The 25,706-nt window shown below is 49.1% G+C and overlaps 1 non-coding gene across 1 annotated transcript; it reads left to right on the top strand.

The window, feature by feature from the left end:
* The first annotated feature begins 24,950 nt into the window (after positions 1-24,950).
* Positions 24,951-25,064, top strand: LOC139274411 (U5 spliceosomal RNA). The gene has a single exon (XR_011595470.1). It is a non-coding gene; the product is annotated as a U5 spliceosomal RNA (small nuclear RNA).
* The last annotated feature ends 642 nt before the right edge of the window (positions 25,065-25,706 follow it).

Genomic DNA, 25,706 nt, shown 5'->3' with positions numbered 1-25,706 from the left:
AACTGAACAGTAAATGGTCTCCCTGATGCGAGTAAGCATTATAGCAATTACACTCCAAGCTCTTGTCTTGTATTGCTTTGTCATTCTTTGATGGCAGATCCTTGAGGGTCCTGGAAATAAAAGCAGCTAGTTTGCACAAGAAATGTGTACAAGAGCAAAGAGCATGCTCACCTCAACCTTGCACACTTCTTCGTCCTCTGCAGCTAAATTGAGGGAGCTGGGTGGCTGCATTCACTTGGCTGGCAACATTCTTCCACACAGCTGGCACTTGTGCTTTTATTAGAGGGTGGTCCTCCGCCACAAATAGGGCCCCCTCTTGCTGCAGGATCTCCAATTCTGCATTGAATCGAGCAGCAATGCCCACATATGCCTTTGTGAACAATCAGTTTTTCTTTCTACCAACAACAACAGGTATTTATATAGCACTTTTAACGTAGTAAAACATCGCAAGGCACTACCCAGGAGCATTATAAGACAACAAATTTGACACCGAGCCACAGAAGGAGAAATTAAGGCAGATGACCAAAAGCTTGGTCAAAGAGGTAGGTTTTAAGGAGTGTCTTAAAGGAGGAAAGAGAGGTAGAGAGGGCGGAGAGGTTTAGGCAGGGAGTTCCAGAGCTTGGGGACTAGGCAGCAGAAGACACGGCCACCGATGGTGGAGCGATTATAATCAGGGATGCTCAAGAGGGCAGAATTAGAGGAGTGCAGACATCTCGGGGGGGTGTGGTGGGGGGGTGGTGTTGTGGGGCTGGAGGAGATTACAGAGACAGGGAGGGGCGAGGCCATGGAGGGATTTGAAAACAAGGATGAGAATTTTGAAATCGAGGCGTTGCTTAACCTGGAGCCAATGTAGGTCAGCGAGCAGAGGGGGTGATGGGTGAGCGAGACTTGATGCAAGTTAGGACACGGGCCGCCGAGTTTTGCATGACCTGAAGTTTGCCACCACCGCAACTTCCCTTTTTAAAGCAACCTGCAGCCCTTAAGAGCTGCTCCCACTCATGGAATTTGCTGTTGACAGATGTACCGGGGTGGGGAGCGGGGGGATGTCAGAAATCCAGCAAGCCCAATGACTTCATCCCCTTCACCAGTAATCAACACCAAAAATTCAAGAGGGGCAACACACATCTGCAGAACCACCAGCGTTTCCAGAGTCCAGAGATGATATCCATGTTGCCTTCAGAGTCCCTGGGCAAATTGCTGTGTGTTGCTTGTCATTTTGGGAACACACCGAGTAAAGAGTGTTGGGAGAGGACCCAAATTGCCACAAAGAAAGTTGCCTCTGGCACCACAGATCGGAAATTCGGGCACAATTCCTCACGATTTCGCAACCATTGATTTTGATGGTTGGAACTTTTGCGGTGCACCCAGATTTTTGATATGCGATGCCGGTATGCAAGGCTCCTCACAGTGAGGGTAGGGGCTCATTAAAAGATCCCCGCACTGTTGAAGATAAAAGCCTGGAAATTCTGCAGAGGCTGTCCTGATCTCCTGCCGTAAGTTCAGTGGGAAAGTGCCACAATCCACGGAGGAACGGCGTAACTGGCTGACAGGAAATCGGGAGAGCCCCTACGGGATTTCAGGTCCAGGAACTCTTATTATTGCTGGTGTCCGCCTTTCCCGATGTGGTTAATGACTGTTGCTTCACTATATTTGGCATTGAGCAAATTCCAGCCAAAACTGTAATACCAGTGTGTAACTGCCGTTGTGTAAGTGTGCCCTCAGCTGAAATATATGTGCAATAACATTCTAAATAGCTAAAACAAGTGACAGACTGACATCTCCTGGAGGAATAGTGATTGCACAGCGAGAATGAGAAAAATCATCATCATCATAGGCAGTCCCTCGGAGTCGAGGAAGACTTGCTTCCACTCCTGAAGTGAGTTCTTTGGTGGCTGAACAGTCCAATACGAGAGCCACAGACTCTGTCACATGTGGGACAGATAGTCGTTGAGGGAAGGGGAGGGTGGGACAGGTTTGCCGCATGCTCCTTCCGCTGCCTGCGCTTGATTTCTGCATGCTCTCGGCGATGAGACTCGAGGTGCTTAGCGTCCTCCCAGATGCACTTCCTCCACTTAGGGCGGTCTTTGGCCAGGGATTCCCAGGTGTCAGTGGGGATGTTGCACTTTATCAGGGAGGCTTTGAGGGTGTTCCTGTAACGTTTCCTCTGCCCACCTTTGGCTCGTTTGCCGTGAAGGAGTTCTGAGTAGAGCGCTTGCTTTGGGAGTCAAGGGTTGCGCTGGCTCATGGCATGGGCCACTGCAGTGGGTCACATTGAATTGTAATGAGAGGCTGTCCCCTGCTTTCACATGGTGAATCTGTCCAGTAGGTGAGACAGCTGCTCTTAAAGGGCTGCAGTTCACCAGTAAAAGGGAAGTACTGGCGGTGGCAGAAAAGTGGACTAATTGTCCATAATGGCGCTGGGGAAACGTGTGGGTGACACTGCTCTCTTTAATGCTGTCAAGTTAAAGGTTTGCAGGAGGTGCAGTGAGGGGGGGTGGCCCAATCTGGGACCATAGACAACCCTCCAGGAAAAGCTCAGGTGCACAGAGGGAAATTACCGACTGAGTTACTGCAGTCACTTGTGCTTGGCTGCACATGGGACAGAAACGTTTTGGTATCAGCAGCAAGGCCAAAGTAAATGTGCCTCTCAATGGTGCACACATTTCTCATGAAGCAGACCCAGTGTGGTACAAACCTAAGTTGAGAATGACCACATCCTCTGGGAGTTACCATTGAAAGCTTTGTATACATGTGAAATCAGAACAGGAGTTGGTTGATCAGCCCCTCGAGCCTGTTCCACCATTCAATCATATCATGGCTGATCTGTACCTCAACTCCATTTACCCAACTTTCCACCATATCCCATGATACCCTTAGCCAACAATATCCATCTCAATGTTCAATTGTCCCACAACCTTTCGGGGACGAGATTTCCACGATCCTTTGTGTGAAAAAATGCTTCCTCATTTCACTCCTAAAGGCCCTAGCCCTAATTTTAAGATTGTGCCCCCTTGTTCTGGACCCCTCCCCCACAGGAAATAGTTTCTCTCTATCTATATACTTTGAAACACCTTGATTAGATCACCCCGCAATCTTCCCAACTCAAGCCAATGCAAGCCTAGTTTATGCAGCCCATCCTCATAACTTAACCCATTAATCATTCTGGTGAATCTGCACTGTACCCCTGTCAAGACAAATATATCCTTACTGAGATAAAAACAGAATAAAGTGGAAACATTCAGCATTTCATGCAGCATCTGTGGAAAGAGAGACAGAGGTAAAGCTTCAGGTCAATGACCCATCATCAAAACTGGAAGATGTTCGAGATAAACAGCAATTACAGAGCCAGGGACAAACGGACAGGGAAAAGACAAAAGGGAAGACTGTGATAGGGTGAAGGGCAGGAGTGATTAAATGACAAAATGATGGTGCAAAACTAAAAAGGGTGAGAATGAGACAAGTGTAGAAACATAAGATAGGCCCAGAGGAAGTGTAAATGGTTACAGTAGGCTGCCTGATGTGCCAGATGTGCCTTGCTGTGGCTTGGGAGGATGCGACAGTGTAAAAGCTTCATGCTATAAAAACATATGAGCATTAGAAATAGGAGCAGGAGTAGGCCATTTACCCTTCGAGCCTTCAATAAGTCCGTGACTAATCTTCTAACTCAACTCCACCTTCCCACACTGTTCCCTTAGTATCCAAAAATCTATCGATCTCTGTCTTGAATATATTCAGTGACTGAGTCTCCACAGTTCTCTGGGGTAGAAAATTCCAAAGATTCACAAATCCTCATCTCAGACCCCTTATTCTGAGAATGTAACCCCTACTTCTACACTGGATTAGCTAAAAATTGATAAAGAGGTGATAATAGAAAGGCTGCCTGTATTAAAGTTGATAAGTCACCAGCGATGCATGCTAGGATGCTGATGGAAGTTAAGGAGGAAATCGCGGAGGTACTGGCCATAATCTTCCAATCCTCCTTGGACACAGGAGTGGTGCCAGAGGACTGGAGAATTGCAAATGTCACACCCTTGTTCAAAAAAAGGTTGTAAGGATTGTTGTGTCCTTAGATGCTCTAACAATGACTCCACTGTAGAGACCTTAGTCCTTTATTAGTTAGCTTCAGAGTGAAGATCACACCTGGTGGCCTGCCTTTTATACTAGGCCAGGCACACCTGTACAGGTAACCTATGAGTCTCCCACTACTGTGCCCTCTGGTGGCACACCTTGAGATAGTACCAACAGTCGCCATGTAGGATACATGACATCACTCCCCCCTAAACCCTCAGTGCAAATCGCCTCTGCATTAACTGTGCTCTGGGCTTAGCTCTATGTGGGTTCTGTCTGGTAGACCTCTAACGGGCCGGCTCAACCTTGGGGGGGTAGTAGGTGCAGCAGCGTGCTGGTGGTTGCTGTGTGTGTGTGTGTGTGTGTTCCTGACCACTCCATTCTCTCCAACCCTCCCACGTTGGTGTGGCGGGGGCTCCTGACATTCATGTACACACAAGTTCAGGTAAGTGGGTTCTGCATGGTTTTTGTTATTGGAGTGTTTCTGCGGTGCGACAAGAGCGTTCGGTGCCTTGTCGATGCAGTGACCGGGTGTGTAAGGACAAGCTAGTTCCGGAGCGGCTGGGTGGTGTCCCTGCAGTCTGGTGATGGCTCAGTGCCCGGTGCTGGCAGTGGGAAGCCGGTTGGCTGGGGTAGCCTGCACTCGGGGCTGTTGCCGTGGTTCCTAGCGTCAGGCAGGTTCACAGATATCTGTGACCCTCCCGTCCTTTCTTTATGCCCTGGGTCCCAGCTACTCCCTGAGGAACTGTCGTCCAGCAGTGCACAGGGAACTGCTGACTCGCTGGTCTGAGCGTCGCTTGGTTTGGGATCCTGACTGGTGCTTGTTTCCTCTGGGGAGACAGTGGCGGGTGACCCTACATCTAGGGGTATGGTCTTGGGGCAGTCTGCTCCTTCAGGCTCGTGGCAGTTGGTGCCATCGATTGCCTGAGAGATGGAGCCGACCCAGGGCATGGTATCACTACCGGTGCTTTTGCCCTGCTGAGGTCGCTTGCTTCGCAGCTCGTGTGTGTTGGCTACTTGTGTCCACACTTCGTGGTGCATGACTCTGGTCCCCGGGACACAGGCTACAGCATCGGGTAGCTTGTTGGACCTGTGTGCACCCGATGGGTGTCTGCCCGCTGCATTGGCTGCGTGGTGGTGGGAATCCTGCATCGCACAGCTTTTCCTTACTTCTGATGGACGCTCTAGGGGTTCGATCGCGATCACGCGACTTTTCCTCGCTGGTTGCATATGCACAGTTCAAATTATCAATTGCACATTGTACATAATCGCGCGACTTTTCCTCACTGGTTGCATGTATACAATTCCAATTATCAGTTGCACATTTTACTTGATCAGTTACACACATTACATAATCCGTTACACCTTTAGTCTCTAACTTACAATTACTGTTACATTGCTTCAGTGTGTGGAACTGTCCCTTTAATTGTAGTGGGTTGCAGGCCTCCTTTAAGAGAGCCTTGCTTTCTTTACCCCAATCCTCTTCTCCATTCGGTGTCACGTGTTGCTCCATCAGTGCTGCATCTCATGGTCTGGCCGCGGCCATCTTTGTCTTCAGCACATCACCTCGTGGTTTGGGCACCATCTTTTCTTCGTCCACGATGTCGACTGCGCCGATCCTCTTCTCCCCAGGTTCTGCCTCCGTAGTTGGGAAGTCGCTGCTGGATCCGACTTTCTCCCTCCTGAGTCCTGCCACTGGAGCCTGGAAGGTGCGTTCAGGTCATCTCAGCTGGATCATCTCCACGCAGTTGTGCCTCGGGTGCTGTGCTGGCCTGCTCTCTGGTGCCGGGTCCACCCTCAGGTGAGGGCTTGCTTTGCCTCTGAGCGCAGAAGACGTCGATCGCTGGAGGGGTGAAGTCTTCCCACTTCCAATGGATCTTCTCCATCCACCTTCTGCCGAGTAGCATTGGTCCATCACCTGCAACAATCCACAGAGGTAACTTGTGCACCGCGCCATCAAAGAGTACCTTTACATTCGCACTACCAACAACTAGGATGATTTCATTGGTGTAGGTGCGCAGCTTTGCCTGAACCGGGACCAACTCGGGTCGTTCAGCTGGATTGTCCCATAGCCTCTCAAAGGCTCCTTGATTCATCACTGACTGGCTCGCCCCTGTGTCCACTTCCATGAAGACTGGACTTCCCTCTATCTCGACTTCCATCTTCAGCGGGGAAACACTCAGTGGTGCAGGTAAACATGCTGTGTACCTCCCAGTGGGACTGGACTGCCTCTCTGTCTAACAATTCATAATCCACGCTGGATTCATGGCCATCTGCAGACTCCTCATTGACACAGTGAGTCCTATTTCTCTTACACATTCGCTGAAGATGGCCCTTTGTGCTGCAGCCTTTACACACATAGTCTTTAAAACGGCACTGGTGAGCCCTATGATTCCCTCCGCAACGCCAGCATGGAGCTACTCGATTAGCCCCCCTCGGCGGACTTTGAGTTAAGGGACTCGGGGGGCCTGTTCTCTCTTCCCTGAGAGGGTTCACACTCTACAGTCCAGCCTCTAAACGGCGCCACTCTGTGCACAGTACCTGCCGGGTTTGAGTCCTGAGGGTGAGACATCTGCCTAGAGCCACAGGTCGAGGTCATGAATGTCTGGCTCACAGAGATGGCCTTCTGCAGTGTGACTCTGGTATCCATCAGCAGTAGCTTGTGAAGAAGGCCCTCATAGCCGATTCCAATGACAAAAATGTCCCGCAGTGCTTCATTGAGGTGGGTGGCGAACTCGCACGGTGCCGCCAGCCTCCTGAGGTCTGCAGCGTACTTCGCGACTTCCTGTCCTTTGGGTTGTCGGTGGGTATAGAACCGATGTCTGGCTGTGAGGATGCTCTCCTTGGGCTTGAGTTGCTCCTGGATCAGGGTTACGAGCCCCTTGTACGACTTGGACGTTGTCTTCGCTGGTGCCAGCAAGTCCCTGATGAGGCCATAGACGTTGGGCCCACAACTGGTTAGCAGGATAGCATGGCACTTATCAGCCAGTGCGGCCGGGTCGTCTCCTGCCAGGTCGTTTGCTGTGAAAAAGTGTTCTAGCCTCTCCACAAAGGCGTCCCAATCATCACCATCGGCGAACTGCTGCAACGTACCAAGGATAGCCATTTTCGTGTGAAATTTCGTAATCTCGTCGCCAGTTGTTGTGTCCTTAGATGCTCCAACAATGACTCCACAAGGTAGTGTGTTGTACTTGAACTGTAGTGACCTTCGTCCTTTATTAGTTAACTCTAGAGTGAGGATCACACATGGTGACCGGCCTTTTATACTAAGTAACCTACAAGTCTCCCACTGCTGTGCCCTCTGGTGCCATACATTAAGATAGTACCAACAGTAGCCATGTAGGATACATGACAAGGATAAACCCAGCAACTACAGGCTCATCGTGGGGAAGCATTTAGAAATGATAATCAGGGACAAAGTTAACAGTCACTTGGACAAGTGTGGATGAATTAAGGAAAGCCAGTACAGATTTGCTAAAGGCAAATTGTGTTTAACTAACTTGATTGAGTTTTTTGTAAAGGTAACAGAGAGGGTTGATGAGGGAAATGCAGTTGACGAGGTGTACATGGATTTCCAAAAGGCGTTTGATAAAGTGCCACATAATAGGCTTGCAGCAAAGTTGAAGCCCGTGGAATAAAAGGGACAGTGGCAGCATGGATACGGAATTGGCTCAGTGACAGGAAACAGAGAGTAGAGGTGAATGGTTGTTTATCGGATTGAAGTGGTGTTCCCCAGGGGTCGGTACTAGGACCACTGCTTTTCTTGATATATATTAGTGACTTAGACTTGTGTGTACAGGGCACAATTTCAACATTTTGCAGATGGCACAAAACTTGGAAGTATAGTGAACAGTGAGGAGGATAGTGATAGACTTCAGGAGGACAGAGACAGGCTGGTGGGATGGGCAGACACATGGCAGATAAAATTTAACGCAGAAAAGTGCGAAGTGATACATTTTGTTAGGAAAAATGAGGAGAGGCAATATAAACTAAAGGGTACAACTCTAAAGGGGATGCTTGAACAGAGAGACCTGGGGGTATATGGGCACAAATCGTTGAAGGTGGCAGGGCAGGTTGAGAAAGTGGTTAAAAAAGCTTATGGGGTCCTGGGCTTCATAAATAGGGGCAGAGAGTACAAAATCAAGGAAGTTGTGATGAACTTGTATCGGCCTCAACTGGAAGATCTCTGATAGCCTGGCGCTACTCAGGGGATCGCCTACATGCGGGACAGGGGGGTGGACACCTGCTTAATCAGCTTAGACCAGGAGAAGGCCTTTGACAGGATATCGCACACACACCTGATGGATGTGCTCTCCAAAATGGGGTTTGGGGAGGGTATCCGCAATTGGATCCAACTGCTCTACACAGACATCAGTAGCGCAGTTCTAATCAATGGATGGGAAACTGAAAGCTTTCCGATCAGATCTGAAGTCAGGCAAGGCTGTCCTCTCTCCTCTGTCTTGTTTGTGTGTTGTATCGAGCCCTTTTGCCAAGTCCATCAGGAATGATGCGGGCATTAGAGGGGTGATGATCCCAGGCAGCGGAGGCGCTCAGGTCAAGACCTCCCTGTACATGGACGACGTGGCCATCTTTTGCTTGGATCCGCAGTCGGTCCGCAGATTGCTCACAATCTGCGACCAGTTTGAACTGGCCTCGGGAGCGAAGGTCAATCGCAGCAAAAGCGAGGCCATGTTCTTTGGCAGCTGGGCCGACCGATCCTTTAATCCCTTCACCGTTAAGCCAGATTACCTGAAGGTGTTGGGAATATGGTTCGGAGCGGACAGGACGTGCGCCAAAAACTGGGACGAGCTTATCGCCAAAGTGAAACAAAAACTGGGATGGTGGAAGCTGCACTTCCTCTCCATGGCAGGAAAGAACCTGGTCATCAGGAGTGAGGTGCTCTCGGGGTTGCTACACGTGGCACAGATCTGGCCCATCCCTCGCTCCTGTGCTGCGGCAGTCACCCAAGCCGTCTTCCACTTTGTCTGGAGGTCCAAAATGGACTGTGTCCTCAGAGACACAATGTACAAATCTCTGGACAGTGGAGGAAAGGATGTTCCGAATGTGGCCCTCATCCTGATGGCCACCTTTGTGTGCGGCTGCATCAAGCTGTGCACAGACCCCCAGTACGCAAACACCAAGTGTCACTACGTGCTGAGGTACTACCTGTCTCCGGTGTTGCGAAGGATGGGTCTGGCCATGCTGCCGTGAAACGCCCCCACCAATTGGACCATGCCTGTCCACCTGTCCTTCGTGGAAAAGTTTTTCAGAATAAACCCCTTTAACCACAGGGCCATAAAACAGTGGTCAGCACGTAAGGTCCTGGACACCCTACGAAAGTAGGAGAGAGTGGACCCTGTCGGATGATTCCCCGAGCGGACTGTCAAACTCGTTTGGCAGAACGTCTCATCACCAGAGCTTTCACACAAGCACCAAGACGTAACTTGGTTGGCGGTGAGGAGGGCCTTACCCGTCAGAGCATTCATGCACAGCCGACGTCTCAGCAGCATGGCACGGTGCCCCCGAATCGGCTGTGGGGTGGATGAGACTGTCACCCATCTCCTTCAGGATTGCGCCTTTGCAAGGCAGGTTTGGAAAGAGATGCAGTGGTTGCTGTCGAGGTTCATCCCAAACAGCTCCGTAACACAGGACTCTGTGCTCTACGGGCTGTTCCCAGGGACACACACCGAGACAGACATCACCTGCTGCTGGAGGGCCATCAACTCGGTCAAAGACGCTCTTTGATCTTGCCAAAACTTGCTGATCTTCCAGAGCAAGGAGATGTCCACGTCTGTGTGTTGCAGACTGGCGCAATCCAAGATCCAGGATTACGTGCTGAGGGACGCACTTAAAATTGGTGCAGTCGCCGCAAAGGCACAGTGGGGAAGGGCCACAGTTTAAAGCCCTTCTGTCACGGTCAACCCGGGGGCAGGAATCAGTACAAAACTCCCCTCGGGCTATACGTGCAACTTCTTTTTTGTGTACATGGAGCACCATGATCTGTAAACACCTATGTAGTGCCATGTACAATGTAAGGTCTGTTTCGTAATGCACGTTGAAAAGAAAAATGTAAATGTACCGCCACCCATTCCGTGTACTGTATAGTGACACATGTAATGTAATTTGTTTAATGTACTACAATGCATCCCGTATTGTACCGAATTGTATTTGAACTGGAAAACAAGGGAATGTATCGAACGGAACTGCCGTCAGCACCCAAATGTAGTGTATGGGATTGCTGACCGCAGCTAAATGTACTGAACTGCTTTTGAATGTAGTGTACAAATTTTTTTTATGAATAAAGTATATTTTGAGGTGGGTGGGGTGGCTTGACCCATCCACCTCCATGGCACGAACCTGGTATTGCAGTACTTCCAGGAACGGTGCAGTGGCTCTCGGCCTTTTGGCTAAGAGCATTGGCGCAGAGTGATCCTTGATGTGTGCAAGGTGACCTCTGGCGTTTGTGATTTGACAAAGAATTGGAAAGATTGGCAACGAAAAATTTTTAAAAAATATATATATATTTTGAAATTTACAAAAAAGATCTATGGCGAGTGACATAATCATAAGCAGATAATGTCCGCGTCCACCTCTGGATGCAGGATGAAGCATTGGTATTGATACCTTTGTTTTCGGAGAAGAGTGAAATGAGCAGCTTATGATTTGTCTCCAGTTCAAACTGAAGACCAAACAGGTACTGATGCATTTTTTTAACCCCATACACACAGCCTAGTGCTTCTTTCTCTGCCATGCTGTAGGCTCTTTCCGCGTTAGACAAACGTTTTGAAGCATACGCGACTGGTTGAAGTTTACCCGACTCATTAGCTTGTTGGAGTACGCAACCAATTCCATATGACGAAGCATCACAGGCCAATACTAAACATTTACATGGGTCAAAATGTAGCAGCTGCTTGTTAGAGCAAAGCAGATTAGTGGCTTTCTCAAAAGCTCTGTCTTGAGACACACCCCACACCCAGTTGTCGCCTTTTCTTAGCAGCATGTGCAATGGTTCTAATAAGGTGCTCAATTTAGGTGTGAAGTTACCGAAGTAGTTAAGTAGACCTAGGAACGGACACAGCTCCATCACATTCTGCGGCTTGGATACATTTTTGATGGCCTTGGTTTTCGCGTCCCTGGACCTGATGCCATCAGCAGCAATTTTCCTCCCCAGGATTTCGACCTCTGGTGCCATGAAGACGCACTTCGCGCGTTTCAGTCTGAGTACCACTTTGTCCAGATGATATAGAACCTCTTCCAGGTTGTTCAGATGTTCCTTGGAGTCACGACCTGTGATCAGGATGTCATCTTGGAACACGACGGTTCTGGGAACAGACTTCAGTAGACTCTCCATGTTCCTCTGAAATATTGCTGCAGCCGAGTGAATTCCAAAAGGACACCTGTGATAAATAAACAGTCCTTTATGCGAGTTAATGCACGTAAGTCTCTTCGACGTCTCAACCAGTCAAGTGTCATGTAGGCCGACGTCACGTCCAGTTTGGTGAACAACTTCCCCCCGGCTAGCGTTGCAAACAATTCATCAACCTTCGGTAACGGGTACTGATCCTGTTTCGAAACCCTGTTGATCGTAGCCTTGCAGTTTCCACAGATTCTGACTGTGCCATCACCTTTCAGCACAGGAACAATAGGGCTGGCCCATTCATTAAATTCAACCGGTTATATGATCCCTTCACACTAGAGTCTGTCCAATTCGATTTCAAACTTCTCCCTCATCATATACGGCACTGCCCGAGCTTTATGATGGACGGGCCTTGCATCCGAGTCCACGTGGATCTACACCTTGGCTCCCGTGAAGTTGCCGATGCCTGGTTCGAACAGCGAGGAGTACTTGCTCAGTACTTGGGCACATGTATCTTCCTCCGATGACAACGTCTTGATGTCATTTCAGTTGCATCTGATTGTTTCAAGCCAGATCCTGCCGAACAGCGTTGGGCCATTGCCTGGGACAATCCATAGCGGTAACTCGTGAACCACACCGTCATACGACACTTTAATTGTGGCACTGCCAATTCGGCATTTGGCAAAGTGGCACATGGCAGGGCCTACCCGACTGCAGATTTTGGGCAGCCACAGGTTTCCGGTACGCAGTCGGGTAGGCCCTGCCATGTGCCACTCTGCCGAACGCCGAATCAAATCATGTTTACAGTACTTGCCGAGTTTCGATTTTTCACTGAAATCTTCTTTCGACTTCTATCCGTCGTCATGCATGACTGAGCGATCGTGATGGCCCTGTTCAAGTCCAACGTCTCCGCCGCCAGTAGTTTACACAGTATCACCTCGGGTTGATGCCAATTACAAAGAAGTTCCGCAGCATGTCTGCCAACACAGCCCCGAACTTACATGGTCCCGCTAGACGTCTCAGGTCAGCAATGAATTCCGCCGCATTTTGGCCCTCCGAGCGAACGTGCGTATAAAATCTGTATCTCGTGATGATGATGCCTTCGTCTGGCTTAAGGTGGTCCTGTACCAGTGTACACAATTCTTCATATGTCTTCTCTGTTGGACTCGCAGGCAGGAGTAGATTCTTTATCAGACCATAAATTTTTAGACCGCAAACCGTGAGGAACACCGCCCGGCGCTGATCTGCGTCACCGACCTCCTCCATTTTGTTGGCCACGAAGAACTGGCTCAAACGGCTCACAAAGTCTGCCCAATCTTCTCCTTCCACAAATCACTCCAACAATCCAATTGTGCTCATTTTTGCATGCAAAAGTTCTTGTTCCCTTGTCGCCAAATGTTGTGTATTCAATAACTGTTAGACTGAGTACTGTTTAACTTCAAGAGGTATAACCTTGGCTCTGCTTTATTAAGGCCCAAAGTGACTAATATACAAAATGGCTGGCCTTTTATACTTGGGCTGCACACACGTCCGTGCAGCTCAATGGCCTCCAACAGTGACGCCGGGAAGGCGCTGAACACCTTGAGTCTATTCGCTGAGAGCAAGCTGAAGCCAAGTGTCGACAGCAGAAGGAGTGTGCGACAAACCAGGCACCCCACCCACCCGTTCCTCCAACCACCATCTGGCCCACCTGTGACAGAGACTGTAGGTCCCACTTTTGACTATTCAGGCACTTGAGAACTCATTTTTAGAGTGGAAGTCAGTCATCCTCGACTCCGAGGGACTGCCTAAGAAGAAGCTACTAATTGAGCCACGGTTGACACAACTATGCACCATGGCTCTGAATTCTGTGTTTCCATTCATTGTATGAATGAAAAGAAAGACTTACATTTATATAGCACCTTTCATGACCACAGGGCGATTCAAAGTGCTTTACATCCAATTAAGTAATGGTTTACTATGTGAACTAAAACGAAGTTTCCTCATGAGCAGAAACTGTGCCAATCAACATTTTTGACCTGAAACTTCAAACAGAGAGAATAAAAATATGAAGTAAACTTGTACCAAAGTATAAACGCAAGTTGTTATTGAAGTAAGAATTTGACACATCACTGCAAACCCAGCATACACAAAGCCCAGAGCTCATTTATATACCCATAATAATCTGCATAGTACTTTGCAAACAAGCAAAATAAATTTCAAGCCTGACTGTGGTTTTCATGGAAATTGAAGATTGCAGTTAATTTTCCTCATGCTGTATTGGTCTGTGGTAATGTATTCTCTGTGGTAATGTATTCTCTGTGGATGTTAGTTCTATTTTCTCAGTACAATGTTAAAGAGACAAGTCGCTGCTTGTGTGCGAGGGGCTGCGCAGGATTGGTCAGTGCATTCTGGTTTCTCTTCAAAATTGGTGCAGTCGCTGCAAAGGCACAGTGGGGAAGGTGGGTGGGTGGGGTGGCTTGACCCATCCACCTCCATGGAGGTGGGTGGGGGGCACGCACCCACCTCCATGGCACGAACCTGGTATTGCAGTACTTCCAGGAACGGTGCAGTGGCTCTAGGCCTTTTGGCTAAGAGCATTGGCGCAGAGTGATCCTTGACAGGTGCAAGGTGACCTCTGGCGTTTGTGATCTGACAAAGAATTGGAAAGATTGGCAACAAATGAAAAAAAAGGCACAGTGGGGAAGGGCCACAATTTAAAGCCCTTCTGCCATGGAAAACCTGAGGGCAGGAATCAGTACTGCCCCCCCAGCCCCCCTTGGGCTGTATTTGTAATTTACTTTTTGTGTACATAGAGCACCAAACCTGCAAACACCAATGTCGTGCCATGTACAATGCAAGGTGTGTTACAAAATGCATGTTTGAAAAGAAAAATGTAAATGTACCATCACCCATTCCGGGCACTGTATTGTAACACATGAAACGAAATTTGTGTGAATGTACCACAATGTATCCCGTTTATTGTACCGAATCGCACTTGAACTGAAAAACAAGAAATGTAATGAACGGAACTGCCGTCAGCACCCAAGTGTATTGTATGGGATTGCTGACCGCAGCTGAACATACTGAAATGCCATTGAATGTACTGTACAGATTTTTTTTATGAATAAAGTATATTTTGAAATTTAAAAAAAAATTTCCGTTGAGAGGAACACGCAGAGTTTTAATCAATTTTTTGTGGGGCTGTCTTTAAAAAAAAGAATGATCTTTATGTAGAAAATAGGTGCAGGAGTAGGCCATATGGCCCTTCGAGCCTGCACCACCATTCAATAAGATCATGGCTGGTCATTCACCTCAGTACCCCTTTCCTGCTTTCTCTCCATACCCCTTGATCCCTTTACCCGTAAGGGCCATATCTAATTCCCTCTTGAATATATCCAATGATCTGGCATCAACAACTCGCTGCGGCAGGGAATTCCACAGGTTAACAACTCTCTGAGTGAAGAAGTTTCGCCTCATCTCAGCCCTTATCGTAAGACTGTGTCCCTGGTTCTGGACTTCCCCAACATCGGGAACATTCTTCCCGCATCTAACCTGTCCAGTCCCGTCAGAATCTTATACGTTTCTATGAGATCCCCTCTCATCCTTCTAAACTCCAGTGTATAAAGGCCCAGTTGATCCAGTCTCTCCTCATATGTCAGTCCAGCCATCCCTGGAATCAGTCTGGTGAACCTTCGCTACACTCCCTCAATAGCAAGAACGTCCTTCCTCAGATTAGGAGACCAAAACTGAACACAATATTCCAGGTGAGGCCTCACCAAGGCCCTGTACAACCGCAGTAAGACCTCCCTGCTTCTATACTCAAATCCCCTAGCTATGAAGGCCAACATGCCATTTGCCTTCTTCACTGCCTGCTGTACCTGCATGCCAACCTTCAATGACTGATGTACCATGATACCCAGGTCTCGTTGCACCTCCCCTTTTCCTAATCTGCCACCATTCAGATAATATTCTGCCTTCGTGTTTTTGGCACCAAAGTGGAAAACCTCACATTTATCTACATTAAAGTGCATCTGCCATGCATTTGCTCACTCACCCAACCTGTCCAAATCACCCTGCAGCCTCTTAGCGTACTCCTCACAGCTCACACCGCCACCGAGTTCATCTGCAAACTTGGAGATATTACACTCAATTCCTTCATCCAAATCATTAATGTATATTGTAAAGAGCTGGGGTCCCAGCACTGAGCCCTGCGGCACTCTACTAGTCACTGCATCCCATTCAGAAAAGGACCCGTTTATCCCGACTCTCTGCTTCCTGTCTGCCAACCAATTCTCTATCCACGCCAGTACATTACCCCTAATACCATGTGCTTTGATTTTGCACACCAATCTCTTATGTGGGACCTTGTCAAAGAACATAAGAACATAAGAATTAGGAACAGGAGTAGGCCATCTAGCCCTCGAGCCTGCTCCGCCATTCAATAAGATCATGGCTGATCTGGTCGTGGACTCAGCTCCACTTACCCGCCCTCTCCCCGTAACCCTTAATTCCCTTATTGGTTAAAAATCTATCTATCTTTGACTTGAAAACATTCAATGAGCTAGCCTCAACTGCTTCCTTGGGCAGAGAATTCCACAGATTCACAACCCTCTGGGAGAAGAAATTCCTTCTCAACTCGGTTTTAAATTGGCTCCTCCGTATTTTGAGGCTGTGCCCCCAAGTTCTAGTCTTCCCTACCAGTGGAAACAACCTCTCTGCCTCTATCTTGTCTATCCCTTTCATGATTTTAAATGTTTCTATAAGATCACCCCTCATCCTTCTGAACTCCAACGAGTAAAGACCCAGTCTACTCAATCTATCATCATAAGGTAACCCCCTCATCTCCGGAATCAGCCTAGTGAATCGTCTCTGTACCCCTTCCAAAGCTAGTATATCCTTCCTTAAGTAAGGTGACCAAAACTGCACGCAGTACTCCAGGTGCGGCCTCACCAATACCTTCTACAGTTGCAGCAGGACCTCCCTGCTTTTGTACTCCGTCCCTCTCGCAATGAAGGCCAACATTCCATTCGCCTTCCTGATTCCCTGCTGCACCTGCAAACTAATCTTTTGGGATTCATGCACAAGGACCCCCAGGTCCCTCTGCACCGCAGCATGTTGTAATTTCTCCCCATTCAAATAATATTCCCTTTTACTGTTTTTTTTCCCAAGGTGGATGACCTCACACTTTCCGACATTGTATTCCATCTGCCAAACCTTAGCCCATTCGCTTAACCTATCCAAATCTCCTTGCAGCCTCTCTGAGTCCTCTACACAACCCGCTTTCCCACTAATCTTAGTGTCATCTGCAAATTTAGTTGCACTACACTCTGTCCCCTCTTCTAGGTCATCTATGTATATTGTAAACAGTTGTGGTCCCAGCACTGATTCCTGTGGCACACCACTAACCACTAATTTCCAACCGGAAAAGGACCCATTTATCCCGACTCTCTGCTTTCTGTTTGCCAACCAATTCTCTATCCATGCTAATACATTTCCTCTGACTCCGCATACCTTTATCTTCTGCAGTAACCTTTTGTGTGGCATCTTATCGAATGCTTTTTGAAAGTCCAAATACACCACATCCAGTGGTTCTCCCTTGTCCACTCTACTAGTTACATCCTCAAAAAATTCCAGAAGATTTGTCAAGCATGATTTCTCTTTCATAAATCCATGCTGACTTGGACCAATCCTGTCACTGCTTTTCAAATGTGCTGCTATTTCATCCTCAATAATTGATTCCAACATTTTCCCCACTACTGATGTCAGACTAACCAGTCTATAATTACCCGCTTTCTCTCTCCCTCCTTTTTTAAAAAGTGGTGTTACATTAGCTACCCTCCAGTCCATAGGAACTGACCCAGAGTCAATAGACTGTTGGAAAATGATCATCAATGCATCCACTATTTCTAGGGCCACTTCCTTAAGTACTCTGGGATGCAGACAATCAGGCTCCAGGGATTTAACGGCCTTCAATCCCATCAATTTCTCTAACACAATTTCCCGTCTAATAAGGATATCCTTCAGTTCCTCCTTCTCACTAGACCCTCGGTCCCCTAGTACTTCCGGAAGGTTATTTGTGTCTTCCTTTGTGAAGACAGAACCAAAGTATTTGTTCAATTGGTCTGCCATTTCTTTGTTCCCCATTATAAATTCACCTGAGTCCGACTGCAAGGAACCTACATTTGTCTTCACTAATCTTTTTCTCTTCACATATCGATAGAAGCTTTGCAATTAGTTTTTATGTTCCCGGCAAGCTTCCCCTCACTCTATTTTCCCCCTCCTAATTAAACCCTTTGTCCTCATCTGCTGAATTCTAAATTTCTCCAAGTCCTCAGGTTTGCTGCTTTTTCTGGCCAATTTATATTCCTCTTTCTTGGGTCTAACATTATCCTTAATTTCCCTTGTTAGCCACGGTTGAGCCACCTTCCCTGTTTTATTTTTACTCCAGACAGGGATGTACAATTATTGAAGTTCATCCATGTGATCTATAAATGTTTGCCATTGCCTATCCACCATCAACCCTTTAAGTATCATTTGCCAGTCAATTCTAGCCAATTCACGCCTCATACCGTCAAAGTTAACTTTCCTTAAGTTCAGGACCTTAGTCTCTGAATTTACTGTGTCACTCTCCATCTTAATAAAGAATTCTACCATATTATGGTCACTCTTCCCCAAAGGGCATCGCACAACAAGATTGCTAATTAGTCCCTTCTCATTACACACCACCCAGTGTAGGATGGTCAGCTCTCTAGTTGGTTCCTCGACATATTCATCAAGAAAACCATCCCTAATACACTCCAGGAAATCCTCCTCCACCACATTGCTACCAGTTTGGTTAGCCCAATCTATATGTAAATTAAAGTTGCCCATGATAACTGCTGTATCTTTATTGCACACATCCCTTATTTCTTGTTTGATGCTGTCACCAACCTCACTACTACTGTTTGGTGGCCTGTACACAACTCCCACTAGCGTTTTCTGCCCTTTGGTATTCCGCAGCTCCACCCATACCAATTCCACATCATTCAGGCTAATGTCCCTCTTTACTATTGCATTAATTTCCTCTTTAACCAGCAACGCCACTCCGCCTTCTTTACCTTTCTGTCTATCCTTCCTAAATGTTGAATACCCCTGGATGTTGAGTTCCCAGCCTTGGTCACCCTGGAGCCATGTCTCCGTGATTTCAATTACATCATATCCATTAACTGCTATCTGTGCAGTTAATTCGTCCACCTTATTCCGAATACTCCTTGCATTGAGGCACAGAGCCTTCAGGTTTGTCTTTTTAACACACTTTGCCCCTTTAGAATTTTGTTGTAATGTGGCCCTTTTTGTTTTTTGCCTTGGGTTTCTCTGCCCTCCACTTTTACTATTATCCTTTCTATCTTTTGCCTCTGTCTCCCTTTTATTTCCCTCTGTCTCCCTGCATTGATTCCCATCCCCCTGCCATATTAGTTTAACTCCTCCCCAACAGCACTAGCAAACACTCCCCCTAGGACATTGGTTCCGGTCCTGCCCAGGTGCAGATCATCCAGTTTGTACTGGTCCCACCTCTCCCAGAACCGGTTCCAATGCCCCAGGAATTTGAATCCCTCCCTTCTGCACCACTCCTCAAGCCACGTATTCATCTGAGCTATCCTGCGATTCCTACTCTGACTAGCACGTGGCACTGGTAGAAATCCTGAGATTACTACTTTTGAGGTCCTACTTTTTAATTTAGCTCCTAGCTCCCTAAATTCGTTTCGTAGGAGCTCATCCCATTTTTTACCTGTATCGTTGGTACCTATATGCACCACGACAACTGGCTGTTCACCCTCCCTTTTCAGATTATCCTGCACCCGCTCCGAGACATCCTTAACCCTTGCACCAGGGAGGCAACATACCATCCTGGAGTCTCGGTTGCGGCCGCAGAAATGCCTATCTATTCCCCTTACAATTGAATCCCCTATCACTATCGCTCTCCCACTCTTTTTCCTGCCCTCCTGTGCAGCAGAGCCACTCATGGTGCCATGAACTTGGCTGCTGCTGCTCCCTCCTGATGAGTCATCACCCCCAACAGTGCCCAAAATGGTGTATCTGTTTTGCAGGGGGATGACCGCAGGGGACCCCTGCACTATCTTCCTTGCACTGCTCTTCCTTTTGGTCACCCAATCCCTATCTGGCTGTGTACCGTTTACCTGTGGTGTGACCAACTCGCTAAACATGCTATTCACGTCATTCTCAGCATCGTGGATGCTCCAGAGTTCATCCACCCGCAGCTCCAGTGCCACAATGCGGTCCATCAAGAGCTGCAGGCGGATGCACTTCCCGCACACGTAGTCGTCAGTGACACCGGAAGCGTCCCTGAGTTCCCACATAGTACAGGAGGAGCATAACACGTGTCCAAACTGTCCTGCCATGACTTAACCCTTGGATTAACTTAATTGGGCAACAACAATGCTAAATGTTACTTACTGATAAAGAAAGAAAAAGAAAAGCTACTTCCCAATCACCAGCCAATCACTTACCCCCTTGGCTGTGACGACACCTTTCGATTTCTTTCTACTTCTTTTTGCCTTCTCCCTGTAGCTGCACCGGTTGGCCTCGACGTCCCCGGAACTCGTCCCTGCTCCGACTAGCTCTCCGACCACGAACTCCCGCTGGCCTTTATAGGCCTTGACGTCCCCAGAACTCGCTCCTCCTCCGACTAGGCCTTATACAGATGTCCAGCCTGACTACAAAGGTTGCAGCACTTGCTCTCTTTGCAGTCCAAAGTAATAGTTCTTGAATATGTAGTAAGTGTGTTTTTGTGAAGTTGTAATTATTACTTTTGCCGCAACTGCAAGAAGGAAGGACACCAGACAAAGGACTGTAAAGAGACCAAGTGCAGCAACCTTTGTGGTCAGGCTGGACATCTGTACAAGGCCTGCCCCAAGCGCAACTTCAGCTATGCGCAGGCGGCAAAGAACATGGTGACATGTGAGGAGAAAGCTGAGGAGTGTAACGCCCCAGAGGAGACCTACACCTCCCTCCCCACCAATACACCGTGCGAACAAACCACTGCCCTAGTCGACACTGACCGAGAGGAAGAAGGGAAGTCTGCCACGGCAAGCCGCCAGACACTAGCACCCAGCAGTGAAACTCCCCCCCGAGACACCGAGTCCATGGAAGAGGAGGGAGCAGAAGCAGAAGAGGAACAGGAATGGCAGCGTGTCACGAAGAAGGAGGCGGCCCACAAGTCAAAGGAAAAGGGGCCTCCTGCAGAAACGAGAGGCAAAAGACGGCTAGAGTCCACGACGGACAGCAGTGGCTGCAGCTCATCCGAGGATGAAGGGCGAGGCAAAAGCTCTCACTACCACCAGCAGAAGAAGAGGCAAAATGGCAATGCGACCAGCGCAGTCCAGCTCCGGGACCCCGGGAGTGATGATGTCACCGATGCACCCCCGCTCCGGATCTCCGGGAGCGAAGAAGCAACCGATGCACCCCCGCTCCGGATCTCCGGGAGCGACGAAGCGACAGATGCACCCCAGCTCCAGAACGCTGTGAGCGAGGACACCCCAGGGGATGCACACAAGGAACAACCAACACCAGGCGAGGGCAGCCCAGTTGACATGGAGGACCCCCTGTTCACACTGCTGGTGTCCCCTGGTCGAACCATCCCCAAGGCAGAGGGCAACCCATATCTCAGCCAAGGTGCAGTAGAAGAGTTTAAAGCTAACCTATGTATACGGGAACAGGCCACAGGGCCAAAGGACTCCGTGTTCGAAATGTAATGTTTGGACTGTAATCACCAATTTAAAAATGGGTTTAAAGATTGCATCCATTAACGTGCGTAGCATTAAGCCGACTACGCGATGTGTTTCCACCTTGGGGTACCTCGCCAAGGTCAAGGCAGACCTGCTGATCTTGCAGGAGTGCGGCCTGCAAGATCAGCAATTACCGGCAGTGGTCGCAATTGTGGTCACACGGACCATCCGTCTGGTCAGGAGGCAACGATTGCCTTTCTTCCGGCCTGGGCATTCTGCTGCGGGGAGGCCACTTCACCATCACCGAAGTTAAGGAGGTGGTGGGCAGCCGCCTCCTCGTAACAGACGTAATGTACAAAAATTCCCCTCTAAGGCTAATTAACATGTATGCCTCGCCTCTCAGATCAGAGCGGCTGGCCCTCTTCCAGCAGCTCCCACTGCTGCTGGCAACGTCCAGGCCGGTCATTCTGGGCGGTGACTTCAACTGCATCATCGATGCCGTTGGACGATCCAGCAGAGCTGACAGCAAACTGGACGCCACGTCCAGACTCCTGATGGATGCGGTAAAAGATGCCAAGCTGTGCGACGTTTTCAGCAACCCTGCAGACAGAGCACCGCTCAGATACACCTGGTCAAGACCAGATGGGTCCGTCCGTTCCAGAATAGACTTCCTGTTTGTGTCCCACACGCTCAAGGTCAGATCCACTGACGTCACGCCGGTGTTCTTCTCTGACCACTGCCTCCTACTGGCCGACTGTCGCCCACAGGAAAACCAGAAAGTTGGCAGAGGGATATGGAAGCTGAACGTGAAATTGTTGACTCCGGAAAACGTGGAGGAACTCAAGAGGGATTACAAAGGTTGGAGAACCGTAAAACCCCTCTGCGATTCCCCCATGCACTGGTGGGAAACAATCAAGACAAACATCAAGAGGTTCTTCATCCTCAAAGGTGTTCAGGAGGCGAGAGGGAGACAGAGGGAATTGTCCCAACTCCAGAAGAGCATGCAAAACCTGCTCCTGTTGCAGTCGATGGGGGTCGATGTCGCGGAGAACTCGAAGAGGTGAAGGGCCAGCAAGCCTCGCTCTTTGCCTCAGAGTCCTCCAAGATCATCTTCTGCTCCAGAGTCCGCTCCGTCGAGCAGGACGAGACGTGTTCGCGTTTCTTCTTCCAAAAGGTACACAGGGGGAGCTCTGTGATCACCAGCCTAAAGGAAGAAGATGGTTCTGTGACGTCTTCGCAGCCCGACATGCTGAGGATCAGCAAATCCTTCTATGCAAATCTGTACGACGTCAAGCCCACAGACCTCGTGGCCTCCCAGTCTTTCCTGTCGTCTATTTCTGAGGTCTTAGATGACAGCGAGCGGGAGAGTATGGACCACCCGCTAACTCTGCATGAGCTGACAAACCCGCAATTTCTACCACCTAGAAGGACAAGAGCAGGAGGCGCTTGGAAACATCATCAACTGCAGGTTTCCCTCCAAGTTAAACTCCGTCCTGACTTGGAAATATATCGCTGTTCCTTCATTGTCGCTGGGTCAAAATCCTGGAACTCCTCCGCCCCTAACAGCACTCTGTTACATTCACCACACGGACTACAGCGGTTCAAGGGCAATTAGAGATGGGCAATTAATGCGGACAAATTTATTTGTACTTTAAAAATGGCCGCCCTTGTCTCTGATTGGTCCCCTTGGAGGATAAGCCACACCCTGAAGTTTCTCTGGAATGTGTAACTGGAATCGCCCAGCCCAAGTTCTCACTGACTTTGCAAATTGTAACTCGATCCACTTTGACTTTCAGAAGCCACAGAGGATAGATCTCCCCAGAAGCCACCAAGTGCCAGCCGAAGTCCCTTATCCCAGCGCAAGTGCGTCCCTCCCCCCAGACAAAGTCCCTTGCCCCCTCAGCAGAACTGCTGCTTCCCCAACCGAAGTCCCTTATACCAGTGCAAGTTCATAACCTTACCCCCCCCCACCACAAATGCGGCATTGTGTGTGGATTGTTAACAGCTTCGTGACTTCTGGATTGGAAAATGCTCTCTCCCCTCTGATCCCCCCCACCGTGTCTCTCTCCCTCTCTCCCCGCCCCCCCAGTCTCTGCCTCTCCCCCCACACCCCCCCCCCCACACTCTCTCTCTCCCCCCTCCCCCAGTCTCTCTCTCTCCCCCCAGGCTCTCTCTTCCCTCCCGCAGTCTCTGCCTCTCCCCCCCACTCTCTCCCCCATCCCAGTCTCTCTCCCCCCCTCCCCCCTCTCTCTCACCCCCCACCCCCACAGGCTCTCTCTCTCCCCCCCCCCCCATCTCTGCTTCTCCCTTCCTCTCTCTCTCCCCACCCCCCCTCTCTCTCTCCCCCCAGGCTCTCTCTCCCCCACCCACAGTCTCTGCCTCTCACCCCCCTCTCTCTCCACCCAGTCTCTCTCTCTCCCCCTCCACAGTCTCTGCCTCTCCCCCCCACTTCTCTCCCTCCCCCAGTCTCTGCCTCTCCCACCAGGCTCTCTCTCTCTCCCCCCCACCCCCCCCGCAGTCTCTCTCTCTCTCTCCCCCCCGCAGTCTCTCTCTCTCCCCCAGGCTCTCTCTCTCTCCCCCTCCCCCAGTCTCTCTTTCTCTCTCCCCTGTCTCTCTCCACCTCTCTCTCTCCCCCCAGGCTGTCTCTCCCCCCTCTCTCTCTACCCCCAGGCTCTCTCTCTCTCCCCAGGCTCTCTCTCCGCCCCCCTCTCTCTCCCCCTCTTTCTCCCGCTCTCTCCCCACACCTCCCCCCCTCCGCGCCCTCTCCTCCTCTCTCTCTCTCTCTCTCCCCCAGTCTCTCTCTCTCTCCCCCCCCCCCGAGTCTCTCTCTCTTTCCCCCCCCCAGTCTCTCTCTCTCCCCCCACCCCCGTCTCTCTCTCTCTCCCCCCCCCAGTCTCTCTCTCTCTTCCCCCCAGTCTCTCTCTCTCCCCCCGCCCCACCCAGTCTCTCTCTCTCTCTCTCCACCCCCCACAGTCTCTCTCTCTCTCACCCCCAGTCTCTCTCTCTTCTCCCCCCCGTCTCTCTGCCCCCCCCGTCTCTCTCTCTCTCCCCCCCCCACCCCAGTCTCTCTTTCACTCTCTCCCCCCTGTCTCTCTCTCTCCCCCCCCCACTCTCTCTCCACCCCCCGCCCCTGGTAAAAGGCCAGCTGATCAAGAGCACTATAATGAGTGCTCAAAGAAAATAAAAGACTTTTTAACATTAATAGAATATATACACACACGCACCCTCACTCCTCGTTCTCTCGGCACCTGTCACCCTTCCCTATAGTTTGCACTCACCCAGCCTCCTGCCCTGCTCAGTTGTCCCCCTTTTCCCCTAAAGTCTGAAACTTGCCCACTCGCTGTTTGCTACATATCCAAGATTTATGTCAGTTGAAATTTATGTCCCCAATTCCCAAGTCCAGGCAGTGAAGTAACATCTACGTTTGATTTATGTTATTATTTGGGTTTGAATTGTTTCACCCCTGAAAAAATAAACCGTTTGTATCAAAATTTCTCATCTGAAAGTTCAAGCAGAGAGAATGAAAATAGGAAGTAAACTTGTACCGAAAATTGGAAACGTCACTATAAACCCAGCCCACACCAAGCTCAGAGCTCATTTACATACCCATAATGTTCGACATAGCACTTTGCCAAAAAAACAATAAAACTTCAGGTTTAACTGGTTTTCACGGACACTGAAGTTTTCAGTTACTTCCCCTCTCGCTGTATTGATTTGTGGTAATATATTTTTTCTGGAAGTTAGTTTTAGCGGCTCAGTACAACGTTAAAGAGGTAAGCCGCCGCTTGGGGGCGAGGAGCTGAGTGTAAAGGTTCAATACACTCTGGTTTCTCTTCAGATCGTATAAATCTTTCGCCTTTTACTAAAGATTTCCGTGGAGAGGAACACTCAGAGTTTTAATTAATTTTTTGAGGCCCTGCTTTTGTGGGGCTGTCCTATTGTTCAAAAACAGATTGATCTTTAACTTTTCATATCGTTATACACATTTATTTGATAAATTAATAGCATTATTTGTTGTTATAGTTCTTTATGCGGGCTTTTGGAGAAGTTGATGCATATATTAAGACTGTAAAGTTTTATGGTTTACCAATAGTATTTATACCATAGTGGTACAGGCATTTAGGAATACTGAGCAGATTTAGTGGAGGGGAACAAATAGGCAACATTACCAGAATGAAAAGAACATGAATGAACATGATTTTTTGTTTGTATGCCAGGCTGTACGACGTCAAGCCCACAGGCCACGCGACTTTCCTGTCATCTATCTCAGAGGCCTTAGACGACAGCGAGTGGGAGAGTCTGGACCACCCGCTAACTCTGGACGAGATGACAAAGGCCATCCGGTACTTTGCCACGAGTAAAACTCCCAGAAACGACGTCTTACCGGTCGAGTTGTATTCGGCTCTGTGGGAATGGATAGGCCCAGACCTGCTGGAAGTTTATGGAGGTATGCTTCTGGCCGGCAGCATGTCAGGAAAGAACCTGGTCATCATGATTCTGGCCGGCAGCATGGCAGGAAAGAACCTGGTCATCAGGAGTGAGGTGCTCTAGGGGTTACTGCACGTGGCACAGGT

The sequence above is a fragment of the Pristiophorus japonicus genome, chromosome 9 (genome assembly GCF_044704955.1).
Source record: "Pristiophorus japonicus isolate sPriJap1 chromosome 9, sPriJap1.hap1, whole genome shotgun sequence".
NCBI lineage: Eukaryota > Metazoa > Chordata > Chondrichthyes > Pristiophoridae > Pristiophorus > Pristiophorus japonicus.
This window is presented reverse-complemented; position numbering and strand designations above follow the sequence as displayed.